Genomic DNA, 19,648 nt, shown 5'->3' on the forward strand with positions numbered 1-19,648 from the left:
TATTATAAGTATATGCAATTTAACCTGCAGTGCATAACAAAACAGGTAATGATTTGGCTATAAAGACTGACAGGAGGCAAAATAAACAATTCCACAATTCCATATTTAATGTATTGTTATCCAGAAGGAGGCCAACACTATGCCCGTGCGCTGATTTTAATTCCTTCTTAGTGTCCCTAATGCCTTGTTCTGTCAGTAGTTCTTTTTGGAGCAGGGCTCCAATAAAACAGAAATGTAAAGGGCAACTTGTTTGCTATATGCAGAATAGGAACGTTAATCTATGTACGTGCTGTAACTCGCACACAAAACTCTGTGTAGTGTCAGTTTATATTACCTCCTAACATTTTAGGACCTCAGATGTCTCTTCGTTACATGGAGTCATCTCTTCTCACCTGACAAAAAAGAACACTGAGGTCCGCGAAGGTTTATCTAGCATCACATCCTTTTCGATGTTGGCCTAGTAAAATTCATCGACTTAATACTAAATACTCTACAAAGAGCTTTTATATCTTAAAGTAATACTAAAATACACAAATCTCAGAGCGATGTGAGGTATTGTCACTTTATTAAAGATTCATTAGCTTGGAATTGCTTGACTGGTTTTAGCCCTTAGGGCTTACTTCTCTCTTTACACTACCGTCTTTCCGTCACATAATCCTGGCACTTACACATATTGCACGGAGGTGCTAATGCTTCCTCTGTGAAAGGCAGGCCCCTTAAGTAGCGAATAAAGGCAGTGAAAATCCTTCTTGTTTTTCACAAAGGCTTATCTGCCTTTACATTTGAGATGCTTCACGACTGACTGTGGTCTTGGATCAATATGCATGCACTTTAAAAGGGGCCATGAAAGTGCAATAGTCATAGATACTATGACCCACTAAATATGTTTGGGCTCATCTTACAGCAGGGAAAATTGGGCAGACTAAATAGGCTGAATGGTGGTTATCCGAAGGGATTAGTGGAATATGGAATAGTTCTTTAATGTCAAACACACTTGGAATAGAATCTCTGAAGATCCATTAAGAAAGCCTCATTTGAAGACCTAACTATAAGAAACTTTGTAATGATGCCATGCTGTAAGAGTAGGCCAGTTCTTGCTTTCTTACCCGTTTACGGCATCTTAACTGCCTTACAGAAATGGTAATGGAATCAATCTTTTGGCCCTAAGAATATCTTACAATCCATTATCTTCAACACAGAAAAGTTGACCTTACAGAATACTTAGGCTCTTCAAACAATAAGACCATACATTTATTTTAAATAAAACTTAAAGACAAATTATTGTCACACCAACTCATCTCTCAGTCAACCCATATAACTTGGCTGGTTATTTATTGTTAGTTTACATTTTTTCTCCCTTTTATTGAATCTGCCCAGTCTATCCACCAGATTTGCATTATAGACAAATAGACCCCCCCCCCCAAAAAAAAAGAAAGTTGAGGAGGCTTTTTTTATTTTAGGCTTCTCATTTATTAGCGGCGTGTTCTAAATAAAAAGGTTACAACAGCAGCAACAATGCAGTTAAAATGACATGAGCTACTGTAGTTTGGCATTGTGCCTGTCTGACAGAATGTGTGCCTCATGTGGTCTCTCATTACAATGGCTAATTAGACGTCACTGACTGAATTTCTCATGTTCCACACTTCCTTTGCAAAGAAGCCGAATAGTGAACTTGACAACCTTTTGTCTATCTCATTTGCCGAAACTGAGTAGTATTCAACAAACATATTTTTCTAACACACAATTATGGCTCAGCTTCCTTTACACGCAATTTTAATACATTAATGACAGTTCAAAGTGTTACGGTTAGGTATTTTATTATTATTATTATCTTTTTATTTATTAAGCTCTGGCCAATTATGCAGCACTGTGTAATTTAAGTGGGACAGTTAACACACATCACAAATATACATTAACACATCCAGACCCATCATGAGAAGAGAACCCTGCTTGCTATCTAGCCTTATGGTACTTTTATACAACGTTCCAGTCAGGAATGGTGGGCTTTTGAGGGCCCAGCTCGAGAGCTTACAATTCTATTAATAAAATGAAAAGAGGGGTGAGCGGGTTCGAGCTTGGCTTGAGATGGTAAAAGGCTGTTATGTGCAGGAAAGCTACAAGAGGAGAAAGAGAGAGATAAGCAAGCAAGAGAAAGTCCAAAGTCACTTATTGTTATGTATTGTAAACCTTGCCTTTGCGGTCATCAGAATTTTTAGTGCATCGTGAGATCATAAACATCAGTGGTAAGAATACATTTATTTCAAAATGTATATAGTCATGAAAATAAAACACACTTATGTCAATAGGGCCATTTCTTAAAAAAACCTCCCTGCTCGGAATCCAGTAACCCAGAGACCCTAGAAAAGTTTCTAGGAAAACGTATAATTCTTGTTATGCGGCTAAAATATCCGGAAGAACAAAGGAATGAAAACAACGGTTTTAAAGTATGGAATAGTTTTTTTTAATGCTAAAAAGCTACAGCCCATTTAGTGAATAAGGCGGACACTTTAAGAACTTTAAAATATATTCTCACTACTATCGCCTCCATCTGTTGTGCGATCTGTCTGCAGTATTTGCCTGTTAGTCAAATTCTAATATATGGTGGTGGACAAAAGAGCAATAAGCAAGCAAGAGAAATGTATTCCAAAATTTTACAGTATAAACCTACATGAAATATATGTATTATATAATTTAAAACTTAAATGTGACTGCACAACCTATTGATGACAGATGGTCTTTCAGGTTCTTCCCTACCACTGGGAAATAAATAAGAAATACATCCCGACTACTGTGTTGGAATGACAACAATATTCTGTGTTTAGGTAGATATGTGGTTCAAAAACCCACCCAAAAGAGATTTATTTGCAGCGGTCTATTACTTCACGCTGTGCTTGTTAATAGATTATCTGCTTATGTATAAATTGTCCCTTCTTGCTAGCACGGTGCAGAAATAATTTTACAGCAAGACAGGAGGCTTCATATTTTGCATTATTCTTCTTTACTGAATAACCTCCAGCAGCAAAGGAGTTAACAACCATAATAAAAAGAACCAATCAACACAGACAGGACCCTATATCAGTCCCAACATCCATCAACTCCTCCTCTTTCTTTGCTGCTTGACCTCCAGGTGAGAAATTTCCAATTACAGTCCTTTATCTTATCAGATATTTAATTGTTGTTTATTTTACATTGCTTACGTTGGCCTAGTTTTCCTTTGTGTTTTTATCTTTTCACCCATTTATTTACCCTTTTCGTTTACCATCTGTTATATATTGTGTGATCTAGTGCTGTTTTCTTTGGCTAGGCCTTTCTTTATTTCTTTATTTTACTTATCGTTGCTATTTCTTTATTTAATATATTCGTTTTTACTTCCTCTTACCTTACGGCAATTCCGTTTATCTGCCCCGCGGCGTCGTTTCTCTCCTGCGTAGCTCTCTGCAGCGTCTGCAGAGAGCTTTGACTGTTCGCGCGCTTTTCCTTCCTGCCGCGGTCCTCGCGGCTCTACGTCTTTCTATTCACGTGGCGGTTTCCTTTTGGAAAACCTGCCGCGTGTGCTTCGTTTCTCTCGCTGTGCGGTGCGGTGCACCGCCCGCGAATAGTTCTCGGCTGGGTGACGAAGCGGTGCCGTTCACCGCTCATGTGTAGCGGCCGTCGGCTCCGGCCTCCATTTGCTCCCGGCCTCCATCTTGTTTCTGCTGGGGCCCTGCCCGGCGTTCTGTCACCGTTTGCAGGGTCCGTAGGAAGGATTACCCTGCAGTTTATCCCACAAATAAGAATCTACATCTACATTGATTGGCCCTACCCGGGCCCCATGGTTGGTGGTTCCTGAGGGATTTCCTCTCCACCTTATAGTGCCTCTGCCCATGCCTTGGGGTGAACCCCTGAGTTATTATATGGTGTGACTGCCTTATGGGCAAACCCCACTATTTGCTCCATCACTGCCGCTCTATCTCGCCTTCCTCACTTTGTGTTTTCCAGAAACACAGTCCTGGAAACATGGCCGATGGTTGTGAGACACCACTACCGGCTGCCCTTCAAGCCTGGCTTCGCTCAGCCTTGACTGCGGCTCTACCAACTGCCTTGGCAGAGGCACAATCAGCCCGTCAGACACATGCTGTGTCATCTCCTTGCTCCTCCGGACCAAGAGGTCACTCGCAAGCGTCCCAGGGGCGAGGTCCCCTCAACATCTGGCAAGGGCAAAGCCCCTCTCAAGAAACCTTGTGTTGCTCCATTATCTATGGGGCCCGATCCTGCCGATTCTCCTCCTATGGACCCGGCGGATAAATATGAAGTTCTGGATGAATACCAGGCTGGTTCCTCCAGTTTTGATTCCCCTCCTCTTCTTGACCTCGGGCGGGATTCGTCTCCTGATCATCCTAAGGCTTCCACCTCGGGACCGGACCAACCCTTCGAGGTATCTGACGCACTAGGTTTCCCGCTCTTCGACCCACGAGCTCTACGTCATCCACGTTCGGCTGAGTGGACTCCTTCCGCCCATATTGCGGAATTCATGCGTTTCTGGCTTAGACGTCCCCTGGATAAGGAGGTCCGCCAGCGTTTACGATCAGAGTGCCCAAGACCCACCTTGCCTGCAAAAGTGTCGAACACCCCAAAGTTCGACCAGTCGTTTATCACATTCCTTTCTAGAACCAGACGCGACCCCAGAAAGGGCATCGAGCAAGGCTTACGGGCGGCGCAGGATAAGTTGCTGGACTCCACCGGCCCACTGGCCCAAGTTTTCCAGATGGCCGACGAGGCCTTGACATCAGGCACTCACTAGATGCCCACTTGGTCCGTGAATGGATCCAGAGAGCGTTCTGTCCCATCGGGAACGCCAACTGTGCCATCTCCGCAGAATGGCGGAAAGCCGCTCTTTTCAAATTGGACGCAAAGCTTGCTGAACTGGCTCCGAAGGAACTAGGCCCCGAAGCCAATGGCCTTCTCTTCGGGGAAAAGTTTATGAAAAATCTCAGTCAACATGTGAGTGTCTTCACTTCGCTGAATAAGGCTTGTTCATCCATGAAGCGGGTATTCCATCAAGGAGAACGTTTTTCCTCCAGAGCTGGTCAGCAGAGGGGTCGTGCCACCAGCAGAGTTGCCTTCGGCTCGAGACCCCAGTTTCCCCACGCCTCCACGACCTACCGGTCTCAAGACCGCACCCCATTTTCCCGCGGCTCCTACAGAGGCAGAGGTTCCTCCACCTACCTAGGGAAGACTTCGGCAGGTAAGAGTTTGTACGCCCTTTCCCCTCATTCCGGTAGCGGGCAGGCTAGCGCACTTTTCCCACGCATGGTCGGCTCTCACATCCGACCATTGGGTTCTAGAGACAGTAGCGGGGTTTCGCTTAGAGTTTGTTTCTCCTCCCTGTCAGGTCGCCCCTCCCTTTTCCCCACGCTTGCCGTGCAGCTCCAGAGACCTTATCTATGCGGAGCTGGCCTCCCTGCGCGTAAAGGGAGCTATAGAGCGGGCCCTCGCCCCTCCTTGTTTCATCAGCAATATCTTTCTGGTGACAAAGAAATCCGGGGTGTTCCGCCCCGTTATCAATCTCCGCTCCCTGAACTCCCTAGTTGTCTACCGTCACTTCAAGTTGGAGGGTATCCATCTTTTACGGGATCTCCTTCGCGAGAACGATTGGTTCACGGGGCTGGATTTGAAAGACGCTTACCTGACGGTTCCTGTCCACTCGGAACACAGGAGGTATCTCCAGTTTCGTTGGAAGGGTCTTCTATGGCAGTTCACCTGTCTTCCGTTCGGCCTCAGCTTAGCCCCGTGGTGCTTCACGAAGCTTCTGAAGCTGGTTATGGAGTTCCTTCGCGCTCGCGGCGTTCGGTGCATCGTCTATCTGGACGATGTGCTCCTTATGGCTTCCGACAGGGACTCTCTTATTCGAGACACGGACTTGGCAGTCCGGCTATTCCAGGACCTCGGTTTTATTATCAACGAGACGAAGTCGGTCCTCGTCCCTACGCAGTCGATCCAGTTCCTTGGATTCACCGTGGACTCTGTTGCAGCGATGCTCCGCTTGCCACGGGACAAGGTTCTGGCTATCAAGAAGGAGATTCGGAAAATTCTTCGATCTCCGTCTGTCTCCCTCAGGTCGCTGGTGCGCGTCATAGGTCTTTTATCGGCCTCCATTCAGGCCATATTTCCCGGTCCCTTGCACTACCGGGCTCTTCAGAGGTTGAAGACTCGGCTTCTTCGGGCTTCGGGTTCCTATGACCTTTTTGTTCCCCTCTCCGACGAGGCGCGGCTGGAACTTCGTTGGTGGCTCACCCACATGGACGCCTGGAATGGCCGAGCTCCAGATCTCGTCCTAGAATCGAACGCCAGCCTACTTGGCTGGGGTGCGGCGACACGGCGACGGGGGGTCTTTGGTCAGACGACGAACGCGGTCTCCACATAAATTGTTTAGAACTCATAGCGGGTTCTTTTGCCGTCCGCAGCTTTACCAAGGCCGTCACTCATTGTTCCCTTGTCCTCCGCATGGACAATGTGTCCGCGGTTCGGTACATTAACCGGCTTGGAGGCACGAGGTCGCAACTCCTGACGGAGCTCACCAAAGACCTCTGGACAATCACCTGTCCATTCGGGCGGAGTACCTGCCCGGCAAAGACAATTTAGTGGCGGATTGGTTTTCTCGCCACTGGAGGGATGCCAGCGACTGGCGTCTTCTTCGGGGGGTGTTTCTGTCTCTGGATCACTCCCGGGGTCCTTTTCACCAGGACCTCTTTGCCTCCAGGATGAACCGCCAGACGGAAGCCTTCTTCAGCTGGCTTCCGGACCCACTCTCCCTGGCGGTGGATGCCTTCCTCCAGACCTGGCCCCCTCAGGGCGCCTATGCCTTCCCTCCATTCTCCATGATTCTGCGCACGCTCCACTACCTCTCCAGGCAGAGGGTTACGGTTCTTGTGGTCACTCCACTTTGGAGGACTCAGCCGTGGTTCCCACTGCTGCTGGAGTTGTCCTGCGAGGACCCACTTCTCCTTCCCTCCTCTCCGGACCTACTCCTAGACCCGGAGGGGAACCCTCATCCCCTGATTTTTCAGGACCACCTGGCGCTAGTGGCTTGGCTGGTTTCAGGGGATCCTGGAATGTGCCGGGCCTATCGGCAGCGGCTAGGGAGTTGCTTTGGGGCTCCTGGGCCCCTGGAACTCGGAGGTCCGATCTCCAGGCCTGGGGTGTGTGGTGTCGCTGGTGTTTGGAACACGATTTTGATCCCGTTATGGCTCCTTTAGTGGCTGTGCTTAACTTTTTTGCACACCTTTATTCCCAGGGTAAGTCTTACCGGTCCATTAATTTGTTCCGGTCGGCTATCTCTGCCGCCCACGTTCCCATTGCCGGTCTAGGCGTCGGTAAGGATCCTTCGGTGTGTCGCCTTTTCCGGGGGATCCGAATTTCTCGTCCCCCTTCTGCGCGTTATTCCGCCTTTTGGGACGTCTCGCGGGTACGGGACTTTCTTGAGGCATGGCCGGATAATATTCGCCTGTCTTTCCGTCAGCTTTCGGCTAAGACCACTCTGCTGTTATTTTTGGTTTCCTTTCGTCGGGTTTCGGACGTTCGTGCGTTTGATATAGATTCTTTCTCCTTTTCGCCGGTCGGGGTTTCCGTCTCTATTTCGCACCGGACCAAGTCCAATTCGGTCTCTGTTTCGTACCCTTACTTCCCTGATAGACCTAGACTTTGCGTAGCTCAGTGTGTTAAGGCTTACCTTCGCGCGTCTCGCCCCTTTCGTAGTTCTACCTCGGGTCCTCTCTTTATTTCCTATGTCCGGCCGTTTCGTCCTGTCTCTGCTCCGACTTTGGCCAGGTGGATTAGGTGGATACTTAGCCTGGCTGGAGTTGAGCCTTTGTTTGGGGCTCACTCGGTTCGAGGCGCTGCTGCCTCGGCGGCTTTGTCTCTCGGGAGTTCCCTGTCAGACGTCCTTTCGGCTGCAGATTGGTCCCGGGAGTCTACTTTTCGCACATTTTATTTCCGCCCTCAGCCGCATGCTTCCTGCGCTCTGTTGCGGCGTTAAAATTGCAAAATATGAAGCCTCCTGTCTTGCTGTAAAATTAGGGATTAATCTAGCCTTGGTGCAGCATTAATCTAAATTTTATTAAAGACAGGAGGCGAGTATTTTCCCTCTCTTCTATTCCCTCCCGATTTGGTTGTGGGGGGATGTCTTGGGTTGTCCCTGTTTCAGTTGTGGTATGAGATCATGTTTCAGGGATATCCATTTTGTGTGCCTGGTATTGTCACGTTGCTTCTGTTTTTCAGGCCGTTCTACGACTCTCTGAGTGTTTCCGGATCCAGGGTCCTGTTTTCCTGCGGTTTTCCTGTCTGTTCTGACGGTTCTGTTCCAGTCTTCGGTTGCTTGGTGGCTTGCCTTTCCTGTTTGGCGTCACCACAAAGAAAGAGGAGGAGTTGATGGATGTTGGGACTGATATAGGGTCCTGTCTGTGTTGATTGGTTCTTTTTATTATGGTTGTTAACTCCTTTGCTGCTGGAGGTTATTCAGTAAAGAAGGGTAATGCAAAATACTCGCCTCCTGTCTTTAATAAAATTTAGATTAATGCTGCACCAAGGCTAGATTAATCCCTAATTATTCACAACTCAATGGTCCAGCGGAATCAGTCTAAATGGGTTACAAGCAAAAGTATATTTTAGGGCATCAGATAATACAATATAAAAAAATATACAATTAACCCTAGTAATTATGTACTCCACTGTGCCTCCCATGTTGTAAAATACAATTCTATGCTACTGGACTTCTGCCCTATTTTGTGTACTTCTGCCGTCAACATACTCAACATACACATCGAGTATCATCTCAATGCATTTGGCCAGACATTTTCAAGATGATCACATACATATATGGTTATATTGTTATAAATGAAAAAACGTTTTCTTTTCTTGATGAAATCTCCATACGCTCTGCATAGCCCACTGCCAGGTTTCCAACATAGTTGGTTATGTATAAAAGGTCACTGGTCCAAAGTTAAAAAAGTGGTGTTATCAGCATTTGAGCGTCCCATTCAACAGCATTATTACATTGATTACCATGGTGATAAGACCACTTTTCAAACTTTGAGCCAGAATTTTCTTTTTTAACTTATATGGTTATATATAAGTTATATGGCCCTCTCCTTCATTCTCAGACTAAACCCAGAACAGGGAGGATCGGGGCAAATCGTCCTGGTATGGATATATCCTAGCTATAATCCCATATACCCTGTACACCCGCATCTGTTCCAAAAATATAGGGAACCATGCAAAAAATAGAGTAAAGTTTGCGCAGTCATTAAGTGTTTGGGTAAAAAAAGCTATGTTACTTTCTGTGCTGCCCTTTTATCTGCTTTCTCTATCTATGTCCATAATAATACATATGGACACTGCAACACCCACCACAAATATAAATAGGAAATATGTCTGCGTCTATCTCCAAGTCTTGTATTTTGCTTTGATAAAAATGGCCCATTGTATGCCTTGTTCTATCATTATACTGCGTCATAGACCGTGTTTGTGCTTTGCTTCTGTTGTGTTCTGAAGAAAATAAGCAATCACATTTAAAAAATTCTTTACTAATGCTTATAAAATTATTCATTATTTAAAAAACATTTAAGTATTTCCTTTTGCTAAATAATTTCAAATATGATTTTAATTACTATGTTCTCAGCCATCAGCCCTGAAAGGCGGCAATTAGTGGCAAAGTCACAGTTGATGGGCAGTGTCATATTCTTGGCCCATTGCAGTAATATGCTTTCATTAAAGTTGTCTCTTCAGAGAACACATTGTCAATCCTAGACTCAGCTATCTGCAATCAAAAGAAAATGGCATTTTGGCTGCAGTTTACTGGAAGAATAATTTAATGGATGTCATATTGATCAATTTCAGAAGGGGATTTAGACAGTTATCAGTCTGAAGTCACTTGTGTAAAAACGATGAAGGGTGCCATTGCCAGTATGGGACCCCACCACATCCTGTATAGCCAACAATTGGGGAAATAATACCTAGGTAGGATTTATTACCTTCATTGCTAATTACTTTGCAGTAACTATTATTTATATTAGATTAATATTTGGTGATTAACCAGCAAGAGATGCTTGCCTTACGGTTGTATATTTTACTGGCACTCTAAAATCTGCCTTTAACATTTTACAAATTAAATTACTATGTACTTCACATCCATTGGAACATCCTTTTTGATATTGGTGAGTGTTACAGATCTTTTGAGATAAAACAAAAATTGGTGTTTTTAGTGGAGTCATTTACTCCGTAACAGGATATTTTCTCACTACAGCCACCTCTAAAGCATGTTCCTTTAATGTTCTTTTTCTTGGGGCAATTAGATAACTCAAAACAGGGGTTCCAGAAAGCCAGAATGATCAAAACGACATACATGATTTTATTTTTGAAGTTTGTTTCCAAAGAAGGGCAGTACCTCTCTGACATGATGTCCCTTTTTGCCGCTCTTGTGTCCCTTGGCTTGTAAATCAAGAGCTGCACTGGAGACCCACTTTTGAGCTATGTTAACTTGAAAAGTTATTTGATATACCTATATAGCTTTTAATGACGTTTTAATTTTAAGAACATTTATACCATTGAGTATATTAGTGACAACTGGTTTTATGTAATGTGTATATATACAGTATAATACATTCAGAATCATTTCTGCAAAAGCATACAATATTTCACATACATGTGAAATGTTGGATACTATAAAGTATCTCTTTATTGACAGTAAAAATCTGTTTTTTGCAAGTTTTGGTTTAAGACAAGAAAAAAACCGCTATAACACTAAATTCCCAAGTGTAAAAGGACAGTATATTTATTTCATGATAGATTCTCCATGAATAGATGCATGAAAATTGGACTGGCCTTCCATGAATTTTTACGTTCCTGCCACTTTTAGAGTTAACAGTTCCCAAACGGATAAGCTTTTTTTTCTACAGTTGTACCTGATTAGTCCTATAACATAAGCCAATGTGTTTGGCAGCCCACACTAAGAAAGGATCATCTGAGTAGGCGTCAGTGCCCACATTGCTAATTAACAGAGTTAGCTATCGTGGGTTATGCGTTCCAAGATGCCTGCAAATTGCATTAACATTTAATAAGGTTGTTGGCATTTATTTCTCGAGTATAGGTGATTGCGGAGCATTGTGTGACAGATACACAATGAGCAATAATAAACAGCATTAAGAATTAAAGCATCTTGGAGACGGTAAATCTCACCCAGCTTTAAAATATAATTAGATCATCAGACCTATTTAATATTACATTTTGATATTTGGGGACAGCGGTATTGCCCTGTGACTCTAAACCAACACAGAGATATTGGATTCCTGCATCATATATGTGTTGAGTAGGCCAAAGTTACATGTGCTTCTGGAGGTGTTTACACAGATAATGGGAATTGTGAACAAGGCTGTATGTTCTCTAGTGGAGTCACACATACATCCATTGTGGCTGTATGTCACAGAATGAATCTCAGGGTCTTTGCTAGGCCCACACAAGATCTGGATATTGCATTCATAGCAATAATCAACAGACACACACTATATATGCATCACTTATACAGCCCAAACACACACAGGTAGATATCCTCTGTACAATTCACATCTCATAAACACGTGTAAAATTTGTATGTGGCTCTTAAACTAATATTGTAATACGCGTTAAGTACGTAACTTCCCCAATAAATATTCCCATTAGCCCACATAGCAAAGCATCTGCTGATGCCAGCCCTTAAAATATCACTGCCTTTAAGCAATATTTATCCTTGATCATTTACACCTCTGTCTTTATTCAGTACTCTAATAAAAGAAGATATTAAAAAAGTATTACGTTAATACTTGCAGTAAATAGGCCCCATTCAGTTGAGTATATTTGTGACAGTTGGTGGTTACATGACGCAGACAATCTTGTCATACGCCATGAGATGAATAAAGCCTGGAGTTCCAGGTTCTGATCCTGGTTGTTTCTGTATGCTGTTATATGACAGTGATAAATGAACTCACATAAACAATATTGATCCATGCTTGGTGAAGGTGCTCAAACATCAGGTAGATGGGATGTATGCAGCGTTGTGTGTCAGTAGAGGCCGGAGTAGGTTAAAACTCCTTAGTAACATGACAGTCATCTATCAGTTATATGAAAGCCATGAAGAGTAAAGTAAGCAACTGTGTCTGAGTGGAAGGTCTGTTGTGAAGAAAGATTAGTCTTGGCAGACCACTTAAACAGAGGAAACGAGTAACATAAAAGTAAATGCCCTACGTACTCCCCAAACCAGGATGAAAATCCATTTTCAAAGAAACCACAGCTAGAGCACAGTAGCTTAAGAATGCAATTTCCCTTCTACCCAGTGCAAATTATTTTGTTTAACTCAGGGTTTTTCTAAAATGATTCTTATTGGTAGTCTTGCAGTAGATCATTTTTTAAAAGCTAAAAGGGAAACACATTCAAAATGCATTTTATATATGGTTAGTGAAGGCCTTAGTTCATACGGTAACTGCTTTGTCAACAGGGGAAGTGTATTTTGCTTTTTTTAATCTACTTGCTGCTGCATGGTTAAGTAGGGGGTACTAACATCAAAGCCAGGATGTTTTCCTACATATGAGCACAACTGTCTTAACATTGACCAATAACCATACCTGGGAAATTCTGGTCTCCGGCTACCAGGAGACTTCCCTTGCGGGACGCGGCCAGGACTGCCCACTGATGTCAGTGGGAGGTCCTGCTGACAACGGGGGCGTTCCCACTGATGTCAGTGGAAGTTTCCGCTGACGTCAGGGGCGGTCCCACTGACGTTGGGGCACTCCCACTCATGGCAGCAGGAAACACCCCCTTTTAAAAGGAAAATGGGCGGGGAGCAGGGCATGTCAAGACCCCGCGAACCCGAGGATTCGGGTCTTGAACCGGAGAAGCAGTGCTCACCCGGCAATCCCCGGGTCAAACCCGGAGAGTTCCCAGGTATGCCAATAAAGAACACATACGTTATATTGTGCTTATGTGTTAATCTAAGGAAAGCTCCTTTTTCTAAGAGTAAACAGTTCACGTGGTAATGCCTTCCTTCCTCTAATTAATCTAGTTTTATCATGATTACAATGGGAGTGTTTACATAACATGGCAAAGATAAAGATATATATAGTGCTCTTTTTATGTAAATTCCTCCCACTTCGTTCTTATGCCCTGTCTATATAACATATTTTAATTTGATTTTTTATTGTTTGTTTAGATTTCATGATGAAGCTTCTTCTCATTCTCGCTAGTTTAACAACTTAACAAAATGCCTTATGGAGATATTATCTAACGCTACAAAATAATCTTGTCAGAAAAATGCACACAGGTTAATGCCAAAATGAACAAACAGCTTCAGCAATATTTTTGGCATGATATATGACATTTTTTGTTGCTACCTCCATCAGCTTGGCACCTGCGAATAGCTGTCCATGGTTTTAAAGAATATTTCTTTCGACTGTTGATTCTCCTTCTAGACCAGATCTTAAACCTTGAAAAAAAATGCTACGTGACTTACAAGTTACGGTAGCGATTTTCCCTTTTAATTTGTTTTCCGCTGTAGACATTGATTGCTAATGATCATAGCTAGGAATGGCTTTCTTCGCGGGCATACAGCTTTACCCTGTCAAACACTAACACTTTTCACTAAAGGAAAGTGCACAGGGCAGCTCTTTTTATCTTGAATATATTCCGTATTAGTCATTGTTTTTTGAAAGGCATAACAGGAGTTGAACGGTCTATTGACCACACTGCTGCAACCAATACGTTTTCAATTTCATGACACTTAAGTGCACTTTACCGAAAACAACTGCAGAGCTATCCTTTGCAATACAATCGACTAGCTATAAATATCACTTACATGGACAATAAGCATTTATTTTGCACATCATATAAAATTGTGTGTTCTTGCCAGATTAGTTCTGCATTGTATTCATGTGTTCTTTTACTGGTCTTTTATATCTGCAGTGGAGCAAATAGTCTGCAGTGCCGGTGTTTTCTAGCAAGAAATCCAAGTGGTTATCTTGGAGTATATTCTAATATGTGCTTCGGCTCTCTTCTGTCCTATTGTAATATAGCGATTGATGTACTAACAGGAGGTGGAATAGGGACAGGCATGACACATGATAAAGTGATGTGACTTCCATAGAGTAGTATTCACACTCTGGTGCCTTGAGTGATATCAGATCAAAGACATCTTACACACCGCAATAATATTCACATGTCTATCTCACAGCTGTAAAATAAGAAATTATAAAAACATTGTGCCTGGTTTTTGTTTCAGATATTCAGAAGAGGAAATACGTCAAAAAGTGGGAACATTTCGTCAGATGCTTATGGAGAAAGAGGGAGTGCTGACAAAAGAAAACCAGCATGGGCGTCATATGTGAGTAAATCAATGGTACAGAAGTGGATCAGGGCTGCTTACAGATATTTTTTGTAAAGTGTGTGGCTAGGTATTAGAATATCCCTTCTGATGGCATATATCGGACAAACTGCAACACCTATAACCATTATTCAGTTTTTGGCTCCTAGTATAATGTAAGATATCTATCTATCTAGAATTTATCCATCTGTCTATCTATCATTGAAAAACTGCACTCTCAATAGTCTGATAGTTTCATTTAATTAATATATAGAGTTCAATGCAAGATAGTTTTAGCGGATTTAACTAAGAAACTATATAATCTGAGTTCCTGAGCCACATTGTCATTTCTCAAAATGTACATGCATTAATTTGTTGTCGGAAAGACAGTTGACGTGCATCAAGTGGCACTTTAGGAACACATATTAAGCACTTAAGTTCTGCTGACTAAGAAAGTCAATTGATCTTAATGAAGGCCGACGCCAACAAAATTCAGACACAGCTAATGTGTAACCTTTCGCAGAATTTATTGACTTTTGCTGGATGCACCCATTGCAATATTACTCTTGTCATTTTTGAAGATGTACTGAACTCAATTTACCTAAAACTTCCCATGCTCATTTAAAATGGAACAGCTTAACCATGGCAATGAATGAACCAGGGTTACCTTGAATTCTGATGTCTTTAATTCTCTTCCAGCCAGCTCCAGCACTAGCTTTGCAATGTACAGTGTGGGGGACAGTAAACGTTTCCTTTAAGTTCCTTAAGACCAACGTTTTCCAACTCCATTCTTGAGGGATGCAAACCCACAAGATTAAAAATCACCCAGATTAAAAATCAACAAAATATAATATGACAAACCATACGTAATATCTGCAAGCACATAACAAATGCTACACATTCTACAACTCTGTTATCAGTTTTATGACATTAGTAAAGCTGTACTTAATGCCATTTGGGTCCAGGGCAAGCTACGCTACTAGCACCAGTAAAAAAATGCCATTAAAAACAGACTTAATTCTCTCTCTTAGTTTAGGTAGTCCCTCCCTTTTTATGGAAAAATCTAATATTCTCAATATATATATATATATATATATATATATATTAGCATTGCAGAAACATGTGAGGATATATTAGGTATGCTTTCTCAGTGGAACCGTGTCTTGTACTAAAGAAGAACAGGTGATACAGGTAAAATTCTATCAACAGTCTTTCTAATACTGCTACAAGAATAAATCTTCCTTAATGAAGACAGATAACCTCCTTTCAGTAAAAAAATGGAATAGTTTCAAATAAATTAAGCTGAAATGGAAGAGTAGAACCAGTGGCAGGAAAGTTGTTAAGCAATTTGAATGGTGAAATAGAAGTGCCTAAAAAAACACAGGATTAAAAATGACGTTTACTTTAATAACAGTCTAAGTTTAAATTTTAGTATTTGAGAGACAGAATGTGTGGCATCCCAAAGCATCTGATGAATGAGAAACGCAGCATGTAAGAGACTACTGTACAATATTAGCAATGAACCCCATTAGAGACTTTATATAAAAAGAATTTAAAATGTGATTTAAAATGTGATTTTTAACAATTTGAAATCAAATCAGGAAATGCATATTAAGATAAATAATATAATAATATAATATAGTATAGTATAATAATATAGTATCATATTTATTTAGTATTTGAAAGCATGTACATTACTTGCTTTCCATGCTGCTGATTTTTCATCCATGCTAGATTCTAGAACAGACTTGTTGATTTTGGTTGTTTTTTTTTTTTAAATATATGGTTATGTAACTTTTTTTAAATATACGTTTTGCTAGTTGCAGATGAGTTCATGCGAGCTGGATGGCAACTTGCATGCCCCTACACACAACCTGTGCAAAATGTAGTCACATCTACTTGCAAGCAACTATATGGTAATAAATAAATGCTTTGCAAAAGCTAAAAATACAATAACCAGATAGGGCTCTAGTACCTAATGGCAAGAGGATAATGCAGATGTTACTTTTTTCCTAAATTCACATAAAATGTGTGAAATGTTTATTGAGCTTTATACTTTATAATTTAGCCCTCAGATCCTTTTTTTATTCACAAGCAATTCACACTGTAAGCAATGAAAAACATCTTATAGGCTATAAGAATAATGTTTAAAGTGACTTATTTTGAATGTTTCAGATTATAAACCTTTTCCCTAGAGCAGGGGCGTCCAAGTTTTTTCTGCAGTGGGCCACTTCATCAGAATTGTATACGTGCGCGGGCCGCACTCATTTTTCACTGTGAGAAAATATGGCCTTTAATAAGATATGCAGATTAAAATAAAGTAAATGACACAAAACCTTTATTTTTCCTCTCACTGATTTCTGGGCCTAGAAAGTTTTGTGACCACAAATTCAGTATTTTGGATAAGTACAAATAAAATAGTTCTATTTATTTTAGCGATGCACTAAATTGAAAATTCTGGACCAAAACCGAAAATTCAGGGTTCACTTAGCCTAAACTGAAAATGACCCCCCACACACTTTTAATAAAAGTAAGTTACACACCAAAATTGTACAAAAAATTATATATTATGATTGTTAACAGCAATCTCAGGCATACCCAGATTCCAGCATGCACTGGTTGGCTGGGCATTGTACCGGTATTTTTTGTCCAATTTTAGTGTGTAACCACACTTTTATTAAAAGTAACACACCACAATTGGACAAAAAAAATCAACAATATGACTTGGCATGATAGGAGTGTGATTGCTAACAGCAAACACACTCTTTTTATACCCAGGCAACCAGTAAATGCTGGAACCTAGGCATGATGGGACTATGATTGCTGTTAGCTGTTAGCAATCACACTCCTATCATCCCAAGTCAGCCAGTACATGCTGGTACAGGGTGGCTGTAAGTGCAGACCCCATACTGCTGGCAGCATCAATACACAAGGGGGCAGCTAGCCAGGTTTCAGCATGTACTGGCTGACTTGGCATGATAGGAGTGGGATTGTTAACTGCAATCACAATCCCATCATGCCAAGGTTCCAGCACTTACACATCCATGCTATAACACACACACAAATTAATTCATTCACAGATTCATTCCCTCAATCAGGCACTCATTCAAACACACTCCCCCACCCCCTTACCTGCACTGCAGCTCTCTCAATGCCGATCACAGACTTCAGCAGGGGGCGCGGCCTCCCTCGTTCTCCACACAGAGGAAGCAGGACTGGAGCAGAGAATAGACCCTCCCACAAGTAAGCAGCAGGGCTCTTGTGATCCTGGCTGCCGATCTCACGCGGGCCGCACCTTGAGGTCCCCGGCCCGCATTTGGCCCGCGGGCCGCATGTTGGACAACCCTGCCCTAGAGGAACAGTGTAAGCTGTTTGTATGACCTCGCTCCTGTTTGTTTGATAACACATTAGTCCGTCTAGCAGAGGCATATGCACAAAGACCTGGGGCCATTATGCAGGGCCAGCTCTGCCCCTCTTGCAGAAGAAGCTCTCCAGGGTTGGTCCTTCATAATACATAGCACAAATCAGGGAGATGAAATGGGGAATTGACCTTATTTTATGTAACCAGTATCTTTATTGCGTTTACCTCAACCTTGCGTTTGCTTTGATGTAGGAGAAAATCCCATTCTGTGTGCCAGATTTGAAGGAAAGTCAGATGCAGGGTGATGTGTAAGGCATAATATAATTTGCAGTGCCCCTTCCTGAAGTTTTTGCATATTTGTCACACTGATGATTTTATGTACAGTAGGAAAAAAGGTTTAAAAAAGCAGCAAATGATACCACGATTTAAAGAAATTCAAGAACAGATGAGAAACATTGAAACATCTATCAGTCTGGAAAGTGACACACAGCCATTTCTAAGACTCTGAGTCTCCAGGAAACCATGGTGAGAGCCATTATCTACAAATAGAGAAAACCTGGAACAGTGGTGGACATTCCCACGAGTGGCCAGCCTACCAAAACTTCAAAAGAGCACATGGTGAACTGCAGGCCTCGGTTGCTTCAGTTAAGGTGTTCATGATTCCACAATAAAAATGAAACTGCAAAAATGGAGTTGCAGGGTGAAAAAACCACCTCTGGCCAAAACAAAAACAAAGGCTTGTCTCACATTTGCCAAAAAACATCTTGATGACCCCCAGGACTTTTGGAGTAATATTCTGTGGACTGATGAGTTAAAACTGGAAATGGGTTCCATTACATCTGGTGTAAAGCTAACACAGCATTCCACAATATGAAAATCATACCAACAGTCAAACATGGTGGTAGTTGTGTGGTGGTCTGGGGCTGCTTTGCTGATTCAGGACCTGGATTACTTGATGGAAACATGAATTCTGTTCTCTACCAGAAAATCGTGAAGGCGAATGTCCAGCCATTAGTTCATGACCTAAAGCTCAAGCGCAGTTGGGTTATGCAGCAGGACAATTATACAAATCACACAAGCAAGTTCACCCCTAAATGTCTCAAAAACCCCCAAAATGAAGGTTTTGCAGCAGCGTAGTCAAAGTCCTGACTTGAATCTGATTGAGATGTCATGGCATGACCTTAAAAAGCAGTTTATGCTCAAACAATTCTGCAAAGAAGAGTGGCCAAAGTTCCCACGACATTAAAGACTCATTGCCAATTATCACAAATGTTTGATTGCAGTTGTTGCCACAAAACATTTAAATGTGACACATAAGCAAAAACAGAAGAAATCAGGGGGCAAATACTTTTTCACAGCACTGTATATGGGAATACAACTTTTGTAGTTGGTTTGAAGATGAGTGCTTCCCTTACCTTTATTTTGCAAATTAATAACTGATACTCCCTACTGCTCCTAGACCAAAAAGTAATAAAACAAATGCCATACGCAGAAAAGTATATATATATATATATATATATATATATATATATATATATATATATATCATATAACAGAAAGTTACAGTACAGTTTTGCAGTATGGCATGCTATTTGCTGTTCTGAAAATGTTGGATTGTAGTTCATGATAAAAAAAAGTCCTCTTTTTGTCTGGCAGCATCATTGAAAACCATTATGTAGTTCCTGGAGAAGAGTGTGCCACAGAGTATTCAGTATACGGGGAAGACTACATGCTGGAATGCGACTGTCACAGTGATTGGTATCAGGAAGACAGTAGCCACAGGGATTACAGGTAAGAACCATTTATACACAATGAATCTTTTCTCCCTGTGCCTGTGTGCAGTAATTGCTTTATACCTATAGTGAAGCACCATTTCAATGTAATTAAGATTTCATCCATCCAGAAGGCTTCCTTCCACTCAAGGTGCT

At 42.0% G+C, this 19,648-nt stretch overlaps 1 pseudogene; it reads left to right on the forward strand.

Annotated features, from left to right (window-relative positions):
- LOC149301002 (uncharacterized) overlaps positions 1-19,648 on the forward strand; it is a 92,142-nt pseudogene that overhangs the window by 33,294 nt on the left and 39,200 nt on the right.

This window comes from Sceloporus occidentalis, unplaced genomic scaffold, assembly GCF_023333645.1.
Source record: "Sceloporus occidentalis isolate IW3139 unplaced genomic scaffold, rSceOcc1.0.p SCAF_22, whole genome shotgun sequence".
Taxonomy (NCBI): domain Eukaryota; kingdom Metazoa; phylum Chordata; class Lepidosauria; order Squamata; family Phrynosomatidae; genus Sceloporus; species Sceloporus occidentalis.